A 19,950-nucleotide genomic window follows, 5' to 3' on the forward strand; every position below is an offset into this window, starting at 1 on the left:
ATGGGTTATGTAGGTGCAAAGCAGAAAAAAATGAAAGTTCCCTTAGAAGTAAAATTACTCCAATTTTTTCCCATTTAGTAATGATAAAGTAAGAATTTGGGGCTATACGACCATAAAGTAAGTTGATTAAAGTCCCTGAATACATCAATGAGCAGGTACAGTGTGACATTATGTTAGACTTCTGAAATATCATGACTCATATCAGTATGTGCGCCTTCTGATGGAAAACAATGTGTTAAATGCTGTTTTTTTCTTTTTTGAATAAACAACTTTATTTTGAAAAAATGCATTATCGAATTTAAGACAAATTAGACTTACATTTATATGCCCATTGCTTTGTACAAGTAAGTCATGTTAGCTGTAGTTGAATTGTGTGGACGGTATGTGAATAATGACCCTTCTGGATGATTGATTGCTTCAGTTCACTAAAAGTGTTTGTTTACAAGTTTAAGCAGTCTGTGGAATCTGGCATGGCAGGCACCCTTTCTCTTGCTGTCAAAGCTCTTAGAGCTTCACTGGGACAAGAAACATCACATATACTGAGAGAATTGCTAAAGGCTCTGAAATGCTTCCAGCATATCCCATTTTTCATAGAACAATTGATACATTAGACATAATAAATATTGCATAACCTTCAGAATTTTGGCAGTGGAAGTTGAAGCTGAGAACTTTTTTTCCCTCGTTATTAAAATGCTTTTTTATAACCCCGGAATCGCCAACTGTATACTGTTTCATAATAGATATATATATATATATATATATATATATATATATATATATCATAAAAATAAATAAGGACGGCTCTACGGGTTTTATAGAAACGTATATGAAGTCTGATAGGTAACATTCATGTTAATTTCTTTTTAAAATTCTCTTTTCAAACGGTGGTAAACATTGCAAGTGTTCACGTCTTCTCCTTGGGTTCGGAAATGTTTTTTGTTTTTTTTTTTTCTCCATACAAGTTTCTGCAGCAGCTCCCCACAGCAGCTCCGTGAACCAAGAAGAGAGCAGGAACCCAAATAAAGATTCTTTCCGCTAATCCATGATAGGAAGAAAAAGCAAAGTTTGACCAGGAAGATCAAAAAGGATCAGGGATTCGGAGAGGGACAGATTAAAGAATTCATACCAATTTTCAGTCTCCTCCCACCGCCTTACCCCCTCCTCTTCCACCCTCTCCTCCACTGCCCTCTCTCTCCGCCCTGTCTTCCTGCTAGAGCTGTGCCAGCAGCGATCCTCGGAGTGCACCGAAACGGCGGTCCCAGGGAAGGCAAAGACTTCAGCGACGCGGAAAGCATTTAGTTTCTGCTGGACAGATTGTGAATGCATCTCGAAGTCCAAGGATGCCCATGCTGATTTTAAGCTTGGATTTTGTGGCCTTGATTGCCGCAGCTGACCCCAGCAGAAGCCCAGTCAAAGGGGCGGCCCCTCACCTCTCAGCGAGTTGATATGCAAAATAGTTACGTCAGAAGGTGGGGGCGGGGCTCCCCGGGCTTGAGTGGCAGCAGCTTTTGCCTGGGAGGAGGCGCGAGAATCAGCCTGGTTCAGTGACTGAGACAAACTGGAGGTGAGCGGAGCTGGTGCTGTCCACTGTGCTGTCGGTGCTGAACCTGGGACGCGACGCGAGCGGACCGGTTGCTCCAGCACCTGGAGGCAACGCCCTCTTGCACCCTCTGTGTCCTGTGGGACCTGCTTTACCAGCAGGACCCATATCAACTTGACAAAGGAGTGTATCGGACGTGGGAGAGAGTCCTCGGTTTTGCAACCTGGGCGCCCATTCAGGCGTGACTTTAGAGATTTCTATAGTTTTACAACAAACTATTTTGATTTTTTCCAAGCTAAGACGATCTTTTTAATCTTTTTTTTTTTCTTAACTGTGATTCACACATCCACATCCTTTAGGAATCTTTCTGGGGGACTTTTTTATTACTTAAAATAAGGTAAGAAAAGAATATTGCTATAAATGTTTACAAGTGGGTTAGAAATGCAGATTGTTATAATATTAAAAACAAGTTATGCTTATTTTTATAGTTTACATTAGGACTTTGGAAATGATTGCAAAATATATTTCAATAATGCTATTTTCATTATTATTAGGAGAGCATCCGTTGATGGTTATGTACCAAATTCTAGAGGGGAAGTTGAGAGCTTTGCTTTCTGTGAAGTTCTTATCATCATGTTATATCTTTCTTTATGAATACAAATATTTTAGAGCAACACTCCCAGTGTGGCTCAAAGGACAGAGAACATTTAATGCAAGTTCCCCAAAATGTAAGCAAATGACATTAAATCCTCTAACAATTTGTTCAATTTGAATGCACTGATATCTGTTTAATAAATATTACTTCCTGTATTTGAAGCTGGAACTGCAAAGTACAGAGCTCTCTTCAGATTTTTCTTAGAGGGGAGGAGGTAGAGATAAGAACATTTATACTACTGCTGGGTTCATTTAGATGTGTTGTTATGCAGTAGATCCAAATAAAACTTGCGAAACAGTCTGTGAGAATTCAACACCCAAGGTCATGTGTATTTTCAAGTTGGGGGCTGTTTTTTTCTGCTATTGACTAGTAAATGTCATCCCCTCCCCACCCCCTCAGGTTAGAGGTGGATGTAAATGGGAAGCTCTGATTTAATAATACAGTATTAGCTTGTATTATAGTCTCTACTGCTGTTGGTAATTGAATGGAACTGGGAAGCGTGGGTTGAGAAAATGTCTCGCTATTTCAGCAATGTTTAACCTCTTGGATGCTTAACAGAGAGCTTTTCTCTACTTAAGAGATTTTTCTTTTGAAGCTATGTTGCTTTTGTCAATGGGCAGTATGTTCTGAATGTGTATGGAGAAAGAATTCAGTGTGAATAACCACTTAACAGTATTTCTCATAGTGAGCAATTATTAAATGATAGAAGTTATCTTATTCCTTGTGTTTGTTATTATTATTCATGACTTAATTTAACAGGCATAATAAACAGAATTCTGATCTTTCATTTAGGTCATTCCATGGCATTAGATTAATTGATGGCTGGAAAAACATGAGGATTGTGTGACTATACAGTCCATGGATAGAGTTCAGGTTGCAATTAGATGTCCTATATTAATAGGAATGGGTTAAATATCACTCTGTTCCATGTTTAAGTGTCTCTAAACTATGTTTTTCAGCAACTAGAGAATAGAGTAAGTTTAAATATTTTTGTATTTTAAATAGCATAAAAATTTTATTCTACTTACATAGAGTTACTAGAATGGACTCTAGTTTTAGTGTTTTTTATTTTAAATAATTATCTATTTGGGTAGATATTTTTTAAATTTTATTTATAACACAGTCCTACATGACAGAGATTGTTATAAGAAATAGATAGTGTGTTGTAAACACTAGTGGTCAAGGGTAATTTCCTAAGTTGTTCCCATATTTTACCCTAAACTAATACTCTTTGTGGGATTCATGTTGGTCATGTGATCTGTGTTTAAGTATTAATACAAATTATTAACGTTCATCAAGAGAGAATAAATAAATAAATAAATAAACAAACAAATAAATAAATAAATAAATAAAAGAGGGGAGGCTTATAAAGCACTCAGCTACAGAGTTCATATCAAACAATCTCCTGTAAGTATATATAGAATCATTCCGTACTACTCTTCATTTTTAACTTTTCTTATAAAACATTATAGTGAAATAAATATTCAGAGTGTAGTATTTTGAACAGAATTATTGTTTTTTTAATTTAATTTTATCTATCTTGAATATTAATGTTATCTTAATTTTATAACTTACTTGTAAAGCAGTAACATATGTCCACATTGTGTTGTTTTAAATGTACATTGTCTTCTGTTTGTACAAAGTTTTTCAAGATATATGCATAAACTGTTACCTTGAACTATCAGTATCTGAGATTTGTTCACATGAAATTTAATGCTATAGTAAAACATTAAAACATTTGAATGTTTTAATTAAACCATTAACATTAAAAACAAAGTATGTTATTGACAACAATAATGGTATACATTTACTCAATGACATTGAAGAACTATAAGATTACATAAAATTTTTTCTGATTTTCCTACACATTTAGCTTTGTATCTTTTTGAAGTAGATAAAATTTGGTTCCCATAATAAGCCAAATTACTATGTAAGAACATTATTTAGATAGAGAATAAAGTGCCAACTCTATACTATTAAATTACCAACTTTGAAACATTTATTGAAGATAGTCAAATGTAATAATTCCTTAATTATTTCAGAAAATGACCAAATTTTGAATACATAACTTCTTAATGTAAAATAAAAAGGAATATTCACTAACACAATACTGGGTAGCTTGTTGAAACATTAGTTTATTCCAGTGACTCTATAAATGTAGCACTGTTTGCTTCAAAATGATGAACTTTGACAAAGTGTGGTTAGAAAATCATTGATATAGTTTAATTATATGTCACATGAAATACTCAAGTTGTTTTTTGTAGTTGTTTCTCAATTTTAAACTCAAAAATGAAATTTCTGGGTAGATTTATATTTTTTCCTTACAAATAAGATAAATTCTTACATATGTTTTGTAAATTTAAGATAATGATAAATCAATTTACATTTTCTGTTTTCAAGACTATGTTTTGCTTTATCTTTTTCTGCTTACTACCATGGCCAATGGAAAAATGCAACAAGTAATAATAAATGAAAATACTCTAAAAAGTTTGTAAGATATTTTGAAGAAATTTTAAAGTGATGTATATGAGATAGTGACTATAGTTTATTGAGAATTTTCTTTGAATAATGGATATTTATTATGTTTAAGTTACATTTACCAAGGAGACCCAAAGGCTTTAAATGATATATCCTATCAATCTTTAATTTCTTTGCCCAATTGCTGTACTAACTCTAGTACTTTTTGTTATTCAATATATTGTAAAGCTCAAAAGACTATTGAACTAATAGGATTGGAAAACATTTCCTGTTGTTAGCATCATTTTAACAGCCAGGTGACCAATTACCCTTTACCAAACAGACTTAATCACCTTCTGCTTCAATGCTTCCAATACCCTTTGGGTGTAGTCTACTTAAGGTGAGCTATAAAATCCCTTGTGGAAATACCTCAGTGTTCCAATTAAATTGCTAACACACAACCAAGCAATTGGTCCCTTTGTGCTTTAAATCCCATTAGTATTGAGGAATTAATATTATTACAATGGATACACAGTGTTTTGGTTTACTCAGTGTTCCAATGAGGTTTAATGTATATTTTCTAAAAGAGGAAGAATTAGATATTATAAATAGTCAATGAGAAACTGTGTGTGTGTCTATGTGTATGTGCATTTTGGGTAGATTTTTACAGCTTTGGGAATGATCTAAAACATACAAGTTCAAGAAATGTTATATAAGCCATAATACAGAATAATTTTTAGTGGCAAACATGTTTTCTAATTATTTTTTTAAAATTTAGATTAGTATGCTTAATGAGATATCAGTTTGTTTGGTTTTGCATAAAAATGCCATTGAGAAGCTATCAAACTCAGTGGCAAGGGAAGGGACTGTGGAAATGAAAATTTGCAGGAAAAAGAAGATAAAGTGTATGTGTGCACAATGAAAAGTGTAGAGTACCATGTAAATACTGAGGAAAATATGAGTTTCAATAAAGGATTTGAAGATTTTTGCCTATAAAAGAAAGACCTGTAAAAGAGATGGGGTGGTTCCTACATATCTTCTGGTAATAATCCATACATTTCTTAGGAACAGATCTTGGATATGTCCTACACATAAAATATTTTTATTCCTTCTATATCAATGTTTTGATACATAGATGTAAAACATGGGAAGAAAAGCAACTTAACATTGAACTTTCTTTCTTTAAAACCAAGTAATTAATATTACTTTAATGTGGCTTTTGGTATCAAATTATGTAAATCTCTAAAGCAAAGTGGTTGCTTAGTGAGTTCATTTGCATGTCAATACACAGAATATTATTCTCATTCCTAACCGGTTCACAGCACTGTTTGCAATTCTAAATCCAATGCAAAAGATTTAGAAATACTTTTTTTTATTCATTTTTATTTAAATCTATTCATCATAATTGACCATTAAAAGAAACTATCTTTAGCATTATATTTCCTTTGTAAAGTAGCAGCAAGTTACCAATTAAAATATATACATCTAAATGATGGTCCCCAAAGATAATGATGAAATGGAAATATTTATCTTTCATCATTGGACCACTTATTCAAAACTTGACCACTGAGTCATAACCCCAGCCCTCCTCCCCTACTTTCTCTCTCTTGCTTTAGAAATATGGTCTCTCTAATTTGCTTAAGACCTTGCTAAATTGCTGAGACTGGCTTTGAACTCACAATCCTCCTGCCTCAGCCTCAGGAGCTGTTTGGATTATAGGCTTGCTCTATTGCACCTGGCTAGATAGTGTTTTAATGACAATAAAATTTTATTTTTTATAAGTTCCTTAAGCCCTAAAAGTAAAGGTCCTTACATAATACTTGAAGAAACAAGTTCCTATGTGTCCTCTGTGATTATATGTCTATTTTTCTCAAATCCTCAGAAATTAACATATTCCTGATGTAGTCAGCCTGAACTGCCTTGTTCAGGAATAAGGAGGATAGAGCCTTTCATATTTCTAAAGACAAGGGTCATCAAGTTGCTACCAGTGAAATATATACTGCATAATACCAGAAAACCTACTCATATTTGAATATTTGATCTTTTAGTCTAGATTTGCTTGTTCATCTGTGAATAGAAAGCAGACAGAAATAGAAAACATTCTAAGTATTAATAGTATGTGGAATATATTTTATTCATGTTAGGTCATTTTATTCATATTAAGACATTTAACATTTACAGAACTGTGTAAAGTTGTTATTCATATCAGAGCTCATATCAAACATTTGTACCTCTCCATCTATGTTCACACAACTAGGATTAGGTGGACCAAAAAATCAAAACAAGCTCACCAGTCTGTACAGACCTTCTGTCTCCGTTTAAGTTAGATATTCAACTGGGTCTGTCTTGCTCAAAACTATTTTTCCCCTTATGTTTCTCTCTTTGTAAATGTCTCCTATTACTTCTGCAAGACGTTTTCTCAATCATTAACTTATACTAAAGTTATTTATTGCATATATTGTTTAGTATGTATGCTTTCAAATATATGATGTCAGAAGTCTAAGGATTTTCATATTTATATATTGTTATAGGAGAGCTGCATTGTTTGATCTCATAGGCCATTCAAAATATTAGTAGCAGCCAATGTTTTTCTTTGTACCTCAAACAGAACAAGCAACAGTAGAATAGAGAGGTTAGTTCCTAAGAGTTCAAGTTTTATTTTTCCCCTAACTGAACACCACTTTCAAGAACAATAAATACATGGTTAACTTAAGCCCACTTCAAGCAATCAGTACTTGTGTTACCAACTGCTACTCAAATTGAAAACTTCAGATCAGATAGCTGCTAAAGTATTGAATAGACTGTGAAATTAAATAAAAGAAGCAAAATAAAATCACAAGCCTTGAAGCCCAATACCAAAAGAGGTGGTTTAAGGTGAGTACTTGACTCTTTAGGAAACATAAAGTACTTCACTTTACTGCTTCTAGTTCTATTTGAGGTAAAAAGAAATATTAACCACTGGTTGCTGGTCTTCATTTTCATCTATCATTTAGGCTGACTGAGAAGAGGTGACCACACATGGTGGTAATTATAATGTAGCTCCCAAGGGAACTGCAGAGTTGCATCAGATTCCGGAGTGAATCCCCATTATACAAGTTTTTTGTTGTCTTACAAAATGGATCCCAAAGGAGATAGAAAAGTTTGATTTTCTGGAGAAACTTTAAAGTGGAGTGTTGATGGGGACTTTTGTTTAATATATTACCTGGTTAACAATACCCACAGTTATCACTTTTAAAATGTAGTTTGATATAAAAAGTTGATACTTCTGAAATTTTTGCACCATTCTGTCTTCTGCATTCATTTTCCTTATTCTCTGTAGAATCCTCCAGGAAGTCCTTTCAGGCATAAGCCAGAATTATGTTCTATTCACAGATATTTTCCTAATTTATAGCTCTGGATGAGACTGGAACTCCATTAATGTATTTACAAAGATGTTTTGGATATTTAACTCTGATTTCATCATGATAAATTCCATGAATTCATCATTTCATCTCTAACATGATCCCCCATCCTATTTTTTTTGTGTGTCAAAGACACATTCTTTTTTCATTTACCTGTTTCTGAAAACTCAGAGATATCTTAAACTTACAACTTTTTTTTTCTATACTACATGAAGCAAAGTCTCCTAACTTTTGACATCCATTCCTTTGTAATATAGTTTTATACAGTTTTACATTCTGTATTCTTTCATCTTATCACTTTTACCTTGGCTAAGACTGTACAAACTCAAATGGAATCATTTTGACATTCTACATTGACCTCTCTTATTCTTGTTTCTTCCTGATGGAAAATTAATTAATAGTAATAATAACAGTTAAAATTTTTGATTATTCTAAATATACCATGTATACTGTCGATTATCTACAAACATGAATTTATTTTATGTGTACAATATCCTAGATGTGGCTATTGAAAAACCAAGGCTCGAAGAGTTATGTTGTCAACACAGCTGGGACTCAGATCAAATTTTGTCTAAAACCAGCTGCATGATCAGATCATAATCATATTCTTTGTTGATAGAGATGTCATACCTCTTCTATATTTCTTCTGATTAAAGTAAGCTTTCATATACCTCTGTGTTCCAAGATCATCAGTATATCTGTAATTTTTATTACATTGAGTCGAGATCTCTGCTGGCTTTTAATTTATTTCTGATTGGTTTTATATGTTGGGAGTAGTCAGTTTGATTTTTAGTTGATTGACTCATATGTTCTAGAAACCTCTGTAAAACAAAGATAAATCAAAACTATAACAGAATTTCCTACCACCATATATATTCAATTTCCTGTTTGAACTGATTGTATTTTTAGTAATTCTCACTTAGAACACACTCCTTTATATCCAGTCAACTTTTTTTTAGAGTTATAAGAACAGATTGTGTTCACATGTGCTTTTGAGAATCTCTGAAGTTGTTATGGAAGTAAATGTCATGTCAGTGTCATGGTATCACCAAGACATTCATTTTTGAACAAACATTTGTTTTCCATTGTTAAAATAAAAATTACTGCAAGCTTAATGGCTTAAATGTGCAGTATCTGATGGTTCCTCTCATGTATATCAGGAATTTGTCATGATTTAGGGTATCTGTAAAGTGGGTTCTCAGTTCAGCATCTTAACAATCTAAGTTTCAACCAGGGCAGGGTTCTTTTGTGGATCTCAAGTTTCTCCTCCAAGATCATCTGTTGTTATCAAGATTTATTTCTTAGATCCAAGAAATTCATGAAAGCTTGTTTCTTCAAGGGTAGCAGAAGATTTCCCTATATTCAGTTTCTGATCTCTAGAACCACTTTTAAAGGGCTGGATCAACTAGCATAATATTCCCTCTAGTACACAGAGTCCACTCATTTGAGACTTCACATCTTTAAAATTTCTTTCTCTTGGATTCAGAGATATATTTCATCATCTTTACAGAATACTGTAGTTAAAAATCAAGTTATTGGTCCTCCCTACTCATAAGGTGAGGTAACTATAAGAATATGGATTGTCAGAATTCCTGTTACAATTCTACCTACAGTATCTGGTGAGAGTTCTACTTGAACTGCAGAGTCTTTTTTTCATTGCTATAATATTGTGAATTCTTCTTTCTGGGCCCAAGATTTGTGACCTGCACTATGCAAAGTAGAGTCTGGACTTGCTTTTGTATTTTAAAACATATCTAACACTATTCTTCCTAGTTAATCCCTTTATAAGAAAAAGTTTGAGTGTTCTTGTCATGTTTAAAAATTGTGCAATTTAAAATTATTGCATATACACATATATGCATATATATTTATACATAATTTAATGTTCATTTGACTTTATTCTTTTTTTGTTTTTTTTTTTTACAATGTAGTATATTGAAAATGTAAGATCATACTGCATTTGTATGATGCTTTGTGCATGGTTGACTATAATAGATTTATGCTGTGGGATTTTTGTTAATGTTTTTAGATCTTAGATTTTGGTAGTGTACCATTTCCCTATTCTTGACTTTGGTATCTAACTGAAAACCACACAAAAAGTGTTTTATTATTACCTTATTTCATGAAACATAGAATCATTTCATGTATATCAGGAATTTGTCATTAATAACATGCTTTATAGATAATACAGAACATTAAATAAAAGATAAAATGATATCTTACTTTTGGTATTTTGAGAAAGTACAAGAAATTTATTTTATATTTACTTTGAAAGAAAAACTTCACATTTCAAAAGAACATCATCTTCAAAAGAATATTACATGTATGATAATAATAATTTTCCTTGTTTATTTAGTCTAAAAATTGGTAAGTAATTAGACTATTATATTTATGAACATTGAGTAGAAAGGAAAATGTCACTATACTGGCATCTTTTATAACTTATACATAATTAAGTAACAATATTACATAAGCAAAAGAAGATTAGTTCAAATTCAGTTTTTAATTTTCATATAAATAATAACTTACTTTAAATAATTAACATCATATTAATTGTAAGATTGTAATAAAAATAAATTTAATAAATATTATGTATACATGCTCTTTCAGGTGCTGGGATTGAACACTAATGAGAGAGGTAGAGAACTGGTGTATTCTTTCTGCCGAAAGACACATTAAGCAAACAAAAAAGATCACGTGTAATGCCTGATATTCTCAATCTTTTTTTTTTTTCTCTCTCTTACTGGGTATTAAATCCAGGTGCGCTTAGCCACTGAGCCACATCTCCAGCTCTTTTTTATTTTTTATTTTGAGACGGGGTCTCCCTAAAGTGCTTAGGGCCACACTATATTGCTGAGGCTGGTTTTGAACTTGCATTCTTACTGCCTCAGCCTCCTGAGCTGCTGGGAGTAAAGGTCTGTGCCACCTCACCCAGCTAACACTGTTAATTCTTTTTTTTTTTTTTTCTTTTTTTGGAGGGGGGTAACAGAGATTGAACTCAGGGGCACTCAACCACTGAGCTACATCCCCAGCCCTATTTTGTATTTTATTTAGAGACAGGGTCTCATTGAATTTGTTTAGTACCTCACTTTTGCTTAGGCTGACTTTGAACTAATGATCTCCTGCCTCAGTCTCCTGGGCCACTGGGATTACATGCATGCACCACTGCACCTGGATGACACTGTAATTCTTAATGTGAAAACTAAAACAGGTAAAGATTACTGAGGGATAAGAGAGCTACCTAAGATAGTGATTATCTTAGGTATGATTTTGTGCCATTCTAAATTAACATTACTTATGGGTTTTGGTTTGGTTTGGTTTGCTTGGATTTTGTGTTGCTGGGAGTCAAAGTCAGGGCCTCCAGCATGCTAAGTATGCACTCTACCACAGAATTGCATTCTTAATGTTATTCTAAAAAGTATCAATACTTTTGTTCATAATTGTAACACTGAGAAAAAAGGATATTAGTACACCCCAGGGATTTCATAAAAGAACTTATCATTCATTTAGCAATCAGTAATTTTAGGTTGGAAGAATGTTAAACACTAAATATTCATTCATGGAAAAAATATTATGATTATCATATCTGGATTTGATCTGATACCTTAAAGTCCTCCAGAATGAGCTTTAATTTGTAAAATAGCACTCATTCTTAAGTGTCAAATTGTTGGCAAAACCCACAAGACTTATATCCTGAAAAAAATAATTATTTTCTGAAATTTGTAATTTTCTCAATGAAATTAGCTTCCATCTTTGGCAATATAGTATATTTAAAATAGGTTTATGAGGTCATATTCTTTTCACTTTTAAACACACTATTCAGGGCATTTTGCAACTAAATCTGTTAGTTAAAGCCAATTTCTGAGAATAAGTTTGTACTCTTTGTGAGTAGTACAGTTTACTTGTTCAGACCTTTATATTTTTTTCATAGAAAGTTTAAGTGCTCTAAAATCTATGTTTCTTCAAGGCAGTGATTGAGTGAGCTGGTATTTTTTTCAAATGATTCACTATCCAGACAGTATGTCATTATTAGGGAAAGAGAAATGCATAGAATGCTTTTTGAGTCTGTAGATGCTTGAGAAACCCCAGTGTTTATCATTTTTATGCGATTGTGTTCTTTTTCCAAAACGTATCATAGGACCATGTAAGGCAACAGCAAAAGAAAATAATGGCAACAAAAATGCATCTACAACTTTACAAAAAAAAGTAACAATTAAATCCATAATATCTCAATCTTTTGGCAGAATATCAAAAGTTAGTGCATTTACAGAAAAGTAAGGCTTTATAGAATTTGTACAAATTGTGCCAAAGACTTGTATAAATTGTTTCTTTTGGTAAGATTTTTTTATACTGCTATAATTAATTGAGCTAAAAAATAAAAGAGAAAAAAAAACAAAGGGAATAATTTCTACAAAAGACTTTGCATTTTAAGTCTGTATCTTTTCAATTCGTGATAACAACAATTTCAAATAAATAATCTTTTTCAGTTATTTATTTGCTTTTTGGCAAGTGTTGTATTTCTTCATGGTTCCTGAGGCCCAAAGAAGTTGAAAGAATTTTACTGAGTGTGTTTGCCTGTCTATGCACAAATAGTACGACTTAACTGAGAATACTGAGAGGAGGACTGTGTGCCCAGCTGTGAAAACTGCTCTAGATGCTAGCACTCTACCAGACATCTCATTAGTTATATGTGTTTTGCTGAACATCTCAGTAACAACTGGCTAAATATCAGTAGAGGGAGCTCAAGAAGGCATAAAGAATATTTTGAAACTGGTTTTTGAATGCCACTGTGTTTTTCCTCAAAAATAGTCTTCAGGTATAGAAAAAAATTATGGTTTTTACATGCAAAATAACCCTTGTGGAGTTGTGAAATTCACAATTATGTATATATTTGCAGAAGCTACATCATCTTTCTTGAAACGTCTGTGTCCTACTTGTTATTGACTGCAAATGGGTTTGATTTATAAATTTTTTAATCACTGTAAAAACCCTACTCTGTGATTGAGACTTTTATTCTCCTAGTTTTTCTTACAAGTGAGTTCTTGATACAGAAAATAGAATTTGAAAAGAAGGAAAAGAAGTCTCCTGTCCTGAAATACAGGAGACATCTTTAAAACTTTAAGAGATTTAAATCTGTGATAATCATGACAGGTCAGATTCTAAAACTTTGCTGTTTAGCTTAACTGTACTGGACTTAAACATTGGTTTTGTTTTATATTAGTACCTTCTAAATTTTTTAAAGTAGCACAAGGCTAAGTACATCAATCTTCAGAAATTGGTAAACAGATCTGATGTTTTCAGTTAGCAACAACTTATCAACAGCTATATCTCAATTTAGATAGCTTAGAAATTTGAATATATGGCTGGAGATGCGGCTTAAGTGGTATCGGGCTCGCCTGGCATGCGTGCAGCCCGGGTTTGATCCTCAGCACCACATACAAAGATGTTGTGTCCGCCGAAAACTAAAAAATAAATATTAAAAATTCTCTTTCTCTCTCTCTCTCTTTAAAAAAAAGAAAGAAATTTGAATATAGTAGCTATCTCAGATTATTTATGATTGGGACTATGCCACATAATTTTTACAATCTTGCTCAAAATGTAAAACTTGTTAATTTAGACTACCTTTTCAACTAAAATTATTATTTATTTCTATTTATCAGAAAGTATGAAATTATATTGTAAGAGTTCAGTTGAAAATGAACAATGCTGTAGAATGAGCTATTTAATAGCATTTTTTTAAAAAAGGTAAAAAAATATTTCTAATATTTTAACATAGCTTCATTGTGATAGTATAATTTACTCCTGATTTTGTAACCAATTAATAGATCTATTTTTGCATAATGATGTTTTTTAAATTAATTAACTTTTTCAATATGATATTTAAATTTAATAAAACCATGTTTATTGAGATTAAATAACAAATGTAACAAAATTTTTATATTAATTACTATTATTTACCATGAGGTTTTTATTTGAATGGCTGGAGATCTATAACTTTCGGGGGTTGGGGGTTACCAGAGATTGAGCGTAGGGGCACTCAATCACTGAGCCACATCCTCAAACATATTGTGTATTTTATTTGGAGACAGGGTCTCATTAAGTTGCTTAGGGCCTCACTTTTGCAGAGGCTGACTTTGAACTCGTGATCCTCCTGCTTCAGCCTCCTGAGCCATTGGGATTACAGGTGTGTGCCTCCTCACCCGGTTTGAGATCTATAATTTTATAAAATGTGTCTCTGAAATTCATTTATACTTCTATTCTTGTTATAACATTTACCCAGAAGTTGAATTACTTGGTAAAAATCACACGGCAACTTTTTTAAAAATAGAAATAACAATTGTTGCATTATTTTCTAAAACGATTACATCAATACATTTAGATTAGTTATTGTTGAGATATTTGACAATATTGTTGTATGCTATGATTTTATTCGTTCAACAGTGCAAATGCCCTTTCTAGATTTTATTTATATTTGCTGATTAGTAGATATGATGTTTTAACATTTTTCATGGAAGTCATTTTTCTGTTGTAATATTTCATTTTATGACTTTGTCCATTAATCCAAGGGAAACTTAATCTGATTGTGCAGAATCTATGGAAATGGATTATATGAAATAATAACAATTTTATTTAGAATTATTGTGCCTTAAGTACATTTCTAGACATCACATGCTGTTTCATTAAAACTTTAGAAGAACTTTTTAGGATAGAAGCACAGTTCAGCCCAAGACTTCCAGGAGATTATAGGAGACAATATTACAGATAAGATACACCTGGGTCTCTTGGAATCTGAAGGCCCCAAACTTGCTGTGTATGTACATATTAAGAACCTTGCAACTGTAGTGGCATGTAGTCCATGAAAGGTTTTTTTTTTTTAAATATCTAAAGTCTTCATTAAAAATACATTAGGTCCAATAAATTTTTCTAGAAAATACTTGGGTTTTCAAAATTACAAGTAATTTTATTGTGGAGTAATTTTACCTCTTACATGTCTGATTCTAAGCAATATATTTTTCTGATATGATACTGATAATTCAATGTTCCTTAAGTATAAGGTTGTAAGTTGTTAGCAAAAACCAAAAACACCATGTTGTAAAACTTTCCCTAGAGGGAAAATAAAATTAATTTTATTAATTTAATTAAATATCTTTGCTTTATTCACTCAGGTATTTTAAAAATAACCTTTCCATATAAATAAATACAAATATATAAGCTAATTTCCATAAAGTTTTTTAAATTGATACATAATAATTGTACACATTCATCGACTATAGTGTGATAATTTGATACATGCATGCAATACATAAAGATCCAACAAGTATAATTTAAATTTTCTCTCCTTAAACGTTTACTATTTTTTTGTGTGTGTTGATGACCTTTAAATACCTCTCTTCTGGTTCTTTATAAAATATATAATAGATTGTCATGAACTGTAGTCACCCTACTGTGCTGTACCATTTGAGTTTATCACCAAATGGTGAAATATCAGAACTACTCTTTCTGACATATTGAAATGTTTTATCTTAATAACAGATGCCAAATTGAGCATAATATTTAAACTAATTTATTACTTTTAGTAAATATTTACTTATACCTAATACTATAAACTTAATAATACAATACAGTAGCATTTTTACAAAGAACCAAAATATTATTAAAACTATCTTTATATATATATATGCACATGTATACACACACATACATATATATATATATATTTACATGAAAGCTGACTAAATGGACAATATAAATAAATACAAATATACAAGCTAATTGAATGTACATTGACTCATAATTAGGAAGAAATCTGTTACTGTGTAATTCAGTAATAAGATAGCTCAGATGAAGCTATTTATTTTTACTTGAAATTATAGTCAATTATATGTGGACCTCATTTTAATTACTACACACTTTCATATTTATACACAATCTTAAACAGATATGTTCAGTCATTTCATTTTGGGGGTGTATTTTTATATTAACTTTTGAATATTTGAACTCTATTTCCAAGCCACAGTGCAATGACCACAAGGTGAATGATAAAAATCAAAAGTTTCTGGTTCTGAATTTCTAGTATTTTTTCTCAAGTAATCTCGAGTAGAGTAACCACTATCCTTGTTTACTTGCTTGCTGTATGCTTTTGAGAATACCTACAAAACGTGGTTCTTCTTTCAAGAATTTACCTCATTGTTATCATTACAGCAGTTAAAATGCATTTTACATTATATAAACTACATTCATTTGTAAAGTGGTTTGACAGACCATTCCTGTTTTGAAATGCAGGTTAATAACCTGACTCAGACAGCAAAAGTATAGTCATAAATCATACAGACTTCAATAAATTCCATATCTTATTTTGAGCTACAGTATAAAATACTTTTACATGTTTAAGATGAACATCAAAATCTTAATTACTGTAGTGAAATTGTGAAATATTTTAGTTTACTTATTGAATATACCTCCATTTTAAGGTATGGTCCAAAAATTTTTTTAAATAAATATTCTACTTAAATAAATTGATTGGTAAAAATTTCAGAAAATTCAACCTAATCTCAGCACTGGCCTTAGAGAGTATCTATTAGTATATTCTAAGCTGCACAAAATTATAAATTTTGAAGATAGTTTTGACTCTTCTCATTATAAGAACATACAGAAAGATTTTACTGTCAGGTTCTCTTGAAATTAGGTGTGGTTCTGCGACTTTGACCAGAGGAAAAATAACAGAAGACAGGGTTACCTTGATCTGGAAATAAAGAGCTGATTCATTACTCTGTTTCTTCCCTTACTATGATGTATTCTGCTACCCAAATTGAAATGAGCCTGTTGAATTTGGATACTGTTTATTAGATTTTTGTTTTAAAAATAGCTCCATTTAAAGAATTTTTCCCAATTAAAGCTCAGTAGATGTCTAATACCAGCAAAAGCACAATTTAAAAAATTTTAATATTCCTGAGATTTTGAAATTGCTCTGTAACGCAGTCAGTCCATACATACTGAATAGGAAACTCTATAAACTTTCATTTTATAAATATTTTAAAAATAAAGAATTTTTTAAATAGAGTTTAAATTGTTTCTTACTAGTAATATTCTGAGTATCTGTGCTGTTTTTAAATATGCATCTGATTCTTATTTTTTAGTAGTTGATAATTAAAATATTTCCCTTTTACTATTTGTTAAAAATAAGCTCTCACATTATTTATGCTTACCTTTCAAATAAATATGTCTGTCTATATAGATTTACATTGTGTATATGGGTATGTGTGTACTGGTAGGGAATGTGTGTTTACTCAGGAATATATTATATATCATGGAAACTTTAAAAGATTATTGAGAATTTTCACTTTTTAATCTAATGCCATGAGGAAAAATTTGTGTGACTGTTTACCATTTAGAAATAGCTTTTAATTCTAAAGGATACATTTTTATAAGGAAATTCCAAAATAAAAAATAGATTTCGAAAATAACAATTAAGCCTACTAATTAAGAGGCCCTAGATTCAGTCTCCAATACAAGAAAAAATAAATTAACTAAATAAAAATTGAAGTAGGTTCAATTAATATGTATATACTACACTTTACTTAATTCATTTTTGCTTTTCTATATTGATTCATTTCTGGAATAATGCATTCACTTTTTTTTCTTGTTGCTAGTTATACTTGTTCTCTTCATTTTATTTTTACTATATAGTGAGAAATTAACTTTGTATTTATGAGGTACAATGTGGTATTATGCCTTTGAACACACTGTGGAAAGATTAAATTAGTTAACATATCTATTGTCTTAAATATTTAAAATTTTATGATGAAAACATTAGAAATTTACCATACTAGCAATATTGAAATGTATAGAACTCAATTATTAGCTATATTTACCATGCTGGACAATTGATATTAGACATATCAAATTTATCCCTTCTAACTGAGGCTTTGTACTGATCAATTTTTCAAAAGAAACTTGATGTCCTTGATGTTTACAATCTCATTGTTAAGAAGCACAGCTTTTGCATTTGGTTTCATCCCACAGCATTGTTTAAAAAATTAAGTTGAGGTTGATTTCATACTAATCATGCACTCTGGTTTTGAGTGATTGTATACAACATAGACTATTCTGACATATTTGATTGTAATGAATGGAATATAGCTCAAATAGTAACTTAGAAATAAATTCCATTTAGAATAGCCTCGTGGGAGAAAAGTTCAAATTAAATCCTCTTAGTGCATTAAAATGCAAATATAAGAAGGCAATCCAATTGAGTTACATCGATAATAGAACATATAACACAAATGGAAATTCCTCCCAAATAATTAAGTTATAGCTATATAAATCACTGATGTGTGCATTTGAATTTTATTCCTTTTGTGCATGCTTGAGAGTTCATTAACTTTGGATCACATTCGAATGTTTTGTTTATCTCTCACAGACCATTCTCCTGGCAAGTCCTTTTCCCAAATGAGGCCAGTGAAGACCCTAGACTTGCATTCACATACTACTAAAGCTTTAAACTCTTCCAGCTGGTTTTGTTTTAGACATACTTATGGAAGCTCTGAAATTGGACATCACCCTGGAATAATTAATATCTTAACTTTTTCCAGTAAATAATTTTAACTGTAAAGTACACAATATCATGAGAATAGTAACATTCATACTTTAATACTGTAAGGAAACAAAAACTTTACAGAAATTTTTGTTTAGAAACTCTGCAAAAGCATGCTTCTCCTGGTGTGTGTGTGTGTGTGTGTGTGTGTGTGTGTGTGTGTGTGTGTGTGTCCATCCGCGCGCTCCTGTTGTCAGGTATGATGTCATCTTTGTTGTTCAGATTTGAGATTAAAAACCTTAGTATTTTAAGATGCATATAATGATATAAAAATCCAGACACATATTTTTACTTATATTTTTTATTTTATATTTTATATTTTTGTTGTAGGTGGACACAATGCTTTTATTTTATTTTTATGTGGTGCTATGGATCGAACCCAGTGCCTCACACATAGGCAAGCACTCTACAATTGAGCCACAACTCCAGCTCCTTGGACACATATTTTTAAATGTAAAACCTAGGCAATTTCAAAGCTAAGCTACTGTCACTGAGAAAAATAGGAAATACTGTGCTTTGAACATTTAAATTGGCAATGATAACAATTATAGAAGCAATTTTCATGGAGCATTAATAATTGTGTTGACCACTAAACCTGAAAGATCTTTAGTACACTTACTGATCTTGAAAAACAATCATGTGATCCCTGACTTAACTTATGTAAAGGACACTGGGGACAAAATAAATTCATACAATATTAACAAAATGAAATTGAAATATAAAAAGTTAAAAATAAGAAAGTGAATAATTTTTCAAAGTCATTTTTTATCAGTGACATAAAAAACTAAATAACCCACCATAAGGAAATGACAAATGTTTAAGGAGATAATTTTACCCTAATTTGAACACAACACAAAGTACACATGTATTAAAACATCGTATAGTATAATGTACAGCTTTCGTGTATCAGTTAAATTTTTTAAGTAAATATAAATTGCAGATTGTTAACGCTGAAGTGATTTTTCTAATGTTATTTTTAATGAGATATCAGCATTTTTTAGCAATGTCTTATTTTAAGAAATTGCTAAACAATGATAGACATTACCTATGAAGCTTTAAGTGATTATATCAGAAAACTATTTCAAAGATACAAGCGTTTCATTTTCTCATTCAACAGTCACAATAGTAATACTGTAGCTATCACTTGAGAGACCAATGTGTGTTGAGACAATGTCTTAGGTGTTATTCCTACATGTAATGGTTTGGATATGAAATGTTCCCAAAAGATCTTATGTTGATACAGGAATATTCAGAGGTGAAATGATAGGTTATGAGAGGTGTAACCTAATCAATCCATCCTTGT

The 19,950-nt window shown here is 31.4% G+C and overlaps 1 protein-coding gene across 4 annotated transcripts in view; it reads left to right on the plus strand.

Annotated features, from left to right (window-relative positions):
* The first annotated feature begins 1,211 nt into the window (after positions 1-1,211).
* Fstl5 (follistatin like 5) overlaps positions 1,212-19,950 on the plus strand; it is a 757,510-nt gene continuing 738,771 nt past the window's right edge. For 3 of the 4 annotated variants that reach the window (XM_040293119.2, XM_040293117.2, XM_040293120.2), the window contains exon 1: positions 1,212-1,937. The gene's annotated coding sequence lies outside the window, so the exon portion shown is untranslated. The remainder of the gene's footprint in view (positions 1,938-19,950) is intronic. The other variant, XM_040293116.2, reaches the window with a different exon arrangement.

The sequence above is a fragment of the Ictidomys tridecemlineatus genome, chromosome 9 (genome assembly GCF_052094955.1).
Source record: "Ictidomys tridecemlineatus isolate mIctTri1 chromosome 9, mIctTri1.hap1, whole genome shotgun sequence".
Lineage (NCBI taxonomy): Eukaryota > Metazoa > Chordata > Mammalia > Rodentia > Sciuridae > Ictidomys > Ictidomys tridecemlineatus.